This window comes from Cynocephalus volans, chromosome 15 (assembly GCF_027409185.1).
Source record: "Cynocephalus volans isolate mCynVol1 chromosome 15, mCynVol1.pri, whole genome shotgun sequence".
In the NCBI taxonomy this organism is placed as follows: Eukaryota; Metazoa; Chordata; class Mammalia; order Dermoptera; family Cynocephalidae; genus Cynocephalus; species Cynocephalus volans.
Window position 1 is genome coordinate 43,347,165 of NC_084474.1, and position 6,000 is coordinate 43,353,164.

A 6,000-nucleotide genomic window follows, 5' to 3' on the forward strand; every position below is an offset into this window, starting at 1 on the left:
CAAACCCATACCTCTTTCTAATCATGAGAATCTGTACTCTTCAAAGCTGTCAGTGTCATCTAAAACAAGGAAAGTCTGAGAAATTGTTATCATTAAGAGGAAGTGAAAGAGACATAATGACTAAATATAAGGTCTGGATGGGATACTAGAACAGAAAAGAAACATTAAGTAAAAATTTTAAAAATCAGAATAAATTATAAACTTTAGTTAATAATAATATATCAATATTGATTCATTAACTGTAACAAGTATACCATAAAAATGTAAGAGGTTAATAATAGATTAAGCTGTGTGTATGGCGGTAGGGGAAATATGGGAAATCTCCATAGTATTTGCTCAATTTCCTGTAAATCTAAAACTATCCTAAAAATTAAAAACTTTTAATGAAATTAAAGCAAAAAAGGACAAGCCAGTAATTAGGCAGATGGAGATGAAACAATCACCTGTATTACTAATAAAACTCATATTTATATTAGCAATTGAAGCTTAAGTGTGTGGCCATAATATGTCTCCTGATTCTAAACCCCAGAATTTGTCAGAATAATAAACAAAGTGCAGATTATAATAGAAAAACCTAAGGTTTCCCATGCTGAGGTACTCCTGTGAGATTTACTACATGGTGAGGATAGAGCCAAACAGATCAGTACTGACTACTTTTTCTGGGCAGCTGGTTCTCCAGAGTTAAGAAAAAGAAACTGTTTCAGAGTGAAGGAGAGTAAAGATTTATAAGAAGTAAAAGTAATACATGATTCTGAACTGGATCCTTTTGCTATAATAAACATTATTGTGACATTTGATAATTCCTCAATCGAATCAGAGAGCTAGATGACAATAAATAAGTCAATATTAACTATCTGATCTTAATGGTCAAATTGTAATTATGAAGCAGAATGTCTTGGTTCATAGGAAAAACATACCAAGAATTTTGGAGGTAATGTGACATAGGTTGACCATTTACTTTCAAATGGTTCAGAAAAATACCCTTTTTGCACTGTACTTGCAAGTTTTCTCCAAGTTTGAGATTGTTTAAAAATTTACCTGCAAGGAATCTGCCTCATTTTTAGGCAAACAGTCCATTTCAATCCTATAACTATCAAACTTCTTAGAAGATGGTCTCTTCTGCATCCCCCTTTTGATTAACTGCAGCTTGAAATTCTCCCAACATTAACTTATCAAATTACTATTTTTTAAAAATTATTTTTAAAAAATATTATTTTTTTAATTTAATTTAATTTAATTTTTTAATTTAATTTTGTCAATATACAATGTGGTTGATTGTTGTGGCCTATTACCGAAACCTCCCTCCCTCTTCCCTCTCCTCCCTCCCACCCAACAATGTCCTTTCTGTTTGCTTGTCATATCAACTTCAAGGAATTGTAGTTGTTATGTCTTCTTCCCCCCCCCCCGCCGGTTTGTGTGTGTGTGTGTGTGTGTGTGTGTGTGTGTGTGTGTGAATTTATTTATTTATTTTTAGCTCCCACCAATAAGTGAGAACATGTGGTATTTCTCTTTCTGTGCCTGACTTGTTTCACTTAATATAATTCTCTCAAGGTCCATCCATGTTGTTGCAAATGGCAGTATTTCATTCATTTTTATAGCTGAGTAGTATTCCATTGTGTAGATATACCACATTTTCCATATCCACTCATCCGATGATAGACATTTGGGCTGGTTCCAACTCTTTGCTGAGCAAAACAAATAAAGCTGGAGGCATAACACTACCTGACTTTAAACTATACTACAAAGCAATAATAACCAAAACAGTATGGTACTGGCATAAAAACAGACACACTGATCAATGGAATAGAATAGAGAATCCAGGAATCAACCCACACACTTACTGCCATCTGATCTTTAAAATACTATTATTTTTTAAACAATTTATGTTCTTCAATCTGAAATGATAAATATTTGTGAAAGAAAATTTAGAATTTACAGGAAAAATTTAAAAGTACCAAAACAAACATAAAAACTAACTGTAATATGATCACCAAAGGATGATCACAACTAAAATTTAGGTCTTTTCCTTCTTATCAATTTAGTTTGCCTAAAAATATTTTTCCTCTAATGTTACTTTTCAAGTATAGTCTTATTTAAAGTGGATTTATAGTCAAGGTCTCCAATTTCAGTTCCACTAATTCTTGGGACCAAAATATGCAGTCTTGTTGGTCTATCATTTTTTCAAAACTGCCATTATCAATATCCTCAATGATATTTACATCCCCAAATCCATTGAGCAGTTGCCCTGTCTTCTAATATTTGAATTCAAACAGGATTTAAACAGTTAAAAATTAACCTTTCCTTAAAAAAAACCCTTGAAATTACCTTTTTTGGGTTAGTCACTCCTGGTTTTTCTGTTAACTCCTTGGCTGTTCTTTCTCAGGCTTTTTTGTTGGTTAGTTCTCATCTCTCCAAATGCTAATGATTTGAGTGTTCTAGACTTTCACCGTTGGACATCTTCTATATTTATGCATAACTCCCTAGATAAATTATATGTGAGGACATTATACTCTCATCCTATATAATTTCTTTACATAAAATTAATATGATTAATCTACCCTAATATGAGTATTTTTCTTTTCTTGGTCGCTGGCTGATAAGGGGATCCAAACCCATGACCTTGGTGTTATAAAGTAATATGAGAATTTATCTAAAACCTGCATCTACCATCAACTCAACATTTCAACTAGTTTTATATGACTCATTTCAAACAACTTATTTTGTAAATTGCAAGTGAAGTAAAGGTCAAGGTTATCATTTTTTATGAATATGGATATCTGGTTTTTCTAGAATCATTTGGTGATCATTTTTGTACTAAATTACTTTTGCACTTATGTTAAAATCAGTTTGCCATATGTCTGGATCTGTTTCTGAGTTCTTTGTTGCTTTATATTGATCTATATGTTTATTCTTACACCAACATTACACTTGATTACAGTAGCTTTATATTATTTTGAAATCAAGTAATGTAAGTTATACAACTTGGTTCTTTTTTTTCCAAATTATTTATCTTATCTTATATCCTTTGCTTTGCCATGTAAGTTTTAGAATCAGCTTATTAATATTCACAAAAGTCCACTGTCATTTGAAATTTAATTCTATTGAATCAGAAGACCAATTTGGAGAAAATTGATGGGTTTTTTAAAAAATTTATTTATTTATTATTATTTTTTTTTTAATTTTATTTTGTCGATAAACATTGTGGCTGATTATTGCTCCCCATCACCAAAACCTCCCTCCCTTCTCTCTCCCCTCTCCCCCCCAACAATGTCCTTTCTGTTTGCTTGTCACATCAACTTCAAGTAGTTGTGGTTGTTATATCTTCTCCCCCCCCCCGTGTGTGTGTGTGTGTGTGTGTGTGTGTGTGTGTGTGTGTGAAAATTGATGTTTTAAGAATAAAGAATTTTCTGAACAAAGACAGTGCATAGTTTCACTTATTAGCTTATTTAACTGCTCTCATCAGAGTTTTGTAGGTTTCAGTTTTGAGTTTATTCTCAGTATTGCATAGTTTGAAAGCTATTATAAATGTTATTTGCTTTATTAATTTCAATATCTATTTCTTTGGTTTTAGTGAATGGAAATGCAAGTAATTTTTCATTGACAGTGTACTTAGTGAATTTGGTGACACACTTATTATATTTAGTAGTTCTGTTTGTAGATTTATTTTTCATGTACATAATCATGTCATTTGTGACAGCATTTTTCTTCTTTCCTTCTAATCTGCATGCTTTTTTTCTTGCCTATTTCAGTTTCTAGTTTCTGCTATGTAATAAAAATGATGACAGTGGGTACTCTTCTCTTGTTTGTAATCTTAGGAAGAAAGGTGTCAGCCTTTCAGCATTAAGTATGACTTCATTTGTGAGCTTTTTGTTATGGTCAAAAGAATGAGAAACTTGTCTTCTATTTCTTCTTGGCTGAGTGAGTTTACCATAAATTGAGACCGAATTTTCTTAATTATTATTATTATTATTTTTAGCTGCCAACAGGATTTTTTTTTCTCTTTATTTTGACCAAATGGGAAATTATAAGGACTTACTTCTAAATGTCAATCCAACTGCTCATTCCTGGGATTGGGGAGCAGGGAAAATAATTCATTTGTTCATTATTTTTATATATTGCTTTATTTGATTTGTGATTATTTTAAGATTTTTTGCACCCATGTCCATAAGAAATTTTGTTTTCTTATACTGTTTTTTCATAGTTTTATTAAGATTATGCTGGCCTCATAAAATGAGTAGGGAGATATTCTCTTCTATTATCTAAAATACTCTATATAATTTTGGTCTTACTTTTTATTAAATATTTTTTAACATTCACCAATAGGGTTATGTTGGCTTACAGTTTCCTTTAATGACAGGCTTTTAATTAATAATATATTTCTTAAACTGATATAGAGCTATTAAGATTTTATTTCTTCTTGATTCAGTTTTGGTAAATTGTGTCTTTCAACAAACTTATTTATTTCATCTATGTGTTAGAATTTATTGATGTAAAGTCATTCATATTGTTCCCTTATTGTCTTCTTAACATTGACAGGATTTATGGCTTTCATCCTGATATTGATAATTCATCTCCTGTCTTTTCTTCTTCATAAGAAAAATCAAGAGATTTTGAATAATCAGATTTTTGCATCAATTATTTTTTTTAATGAAAATATTGACAACATTTAGTTAAAATAGACCTGCAATTTGTTTTCTCTTGCATTGATTCTTGTTATTATTATAATTTCCTTCTAATTATTTTGGATTTAACTTTGTCTTCTTTAAATTTCTTCTTTTGTAAATTTAAGTCACTGCTTTAGACTTTTCTTGATTTTTAATGTATTAAAACTCTAAATATCCTTCTAGGTGCTGTTTATTTGTATTTATTCTATTTTTCAAAATACTTTGCAATGCTCTTACTGTTTTTTACTCTCCATAGGTTATTTTGAATTGCAGTGCTTAATTTTCAAATATTTGTGAATTTTTTAAATTAACATGTTATTAACTTAGAGTTGTAATCAAAGAACATACCATATGGGATTTTTATTTTATTAAATTGCTGCCAGCATATACCTAGTTTTCATTGGCTTGGGTGTCAGTTCACTTGAAAAGGACATATTCTGCTCTTTTTGAGTGGGTATTCTGATGTCCTGCTTACTTGTTTATCAGTATATGGGAAATAAGTATCTAAATCTCCAACTATAATTGTACAATGATCATTTCTCCCCTCACGTGTCAGTTTTGCTTACTGTACTTTAAGCTCTATTTTTAGTTGAATCCTCATTTGAGATTTTTATATCTTCTTAATAAACTCAGCTCTTTATAAAGTATTCCTATCTATCCTGGTAATCTTCTTCTGAAGTTCTTTAATCTGATATTTATCTCGCTACTCTAGCTTTATTATTATTAACGTTTGCACTGTACACTTTTTTCTGTCTTTTATTTTGAATCTATCTGTGCATTTATACATAAATGAGTTTCTTGAGACACCAAATATTTGCATCTCACTTTTTAAGATTCACTCTACCAATTTTAGTTTTCTGGTTGGTGTCATTAATCATTTACATTTAATGAAAATATTGACAAAATTTAGCTAAAATATACCTGCAATTTGTTTTTCCCATGTATTTTTTCCTATCTTTATTTTTGCTTGTTTGCTTTTGTTGTACACCACTATTGGTTTATTAGCTAGACTTCCTTAATTGTTTTAGTGGTCATTTTAGGGTTTACAATATGCATTATTAGATCAGAAATGAAAATTTTAAGCAAAATTGATAGATTTTGGATATATTTTGTAGGTAAAAAAAAATGAAGATTTCCTTATGAATTGGGTATTATATGTGAGAGGAATGGAGAAAGCAAAGAAAATTCTAAAGATTTTTGTGTGACAGATTGGAACGAAGATTGCAACTTAATGGAAAGGGTAAGGGTATAGTAGGTTTGAATTTAGAGGTAGAAACGAGGAGTTTGTTTAGTTTTGGACATGTTGAGTTTAAAATAGGCATACAAATGGAAAACT

The 6,000-nt window shown here is 30.3% G+C and overlaps 1 pseudogene; it reads right to left on the reverse strand.

Moving 5' to 3' along the window:
• Positions 1 to 1,125, reverse strand: part of LOC134363672 (isoleucine--tRNA ligase, mitochondrial-like) — a 43,204-nt pseudogene extending 42,079 nt beyond the window's left edge.
• Between the last annotated feature and the right edge of the window lie 4,875 nt (positions 1,126 to 6,000).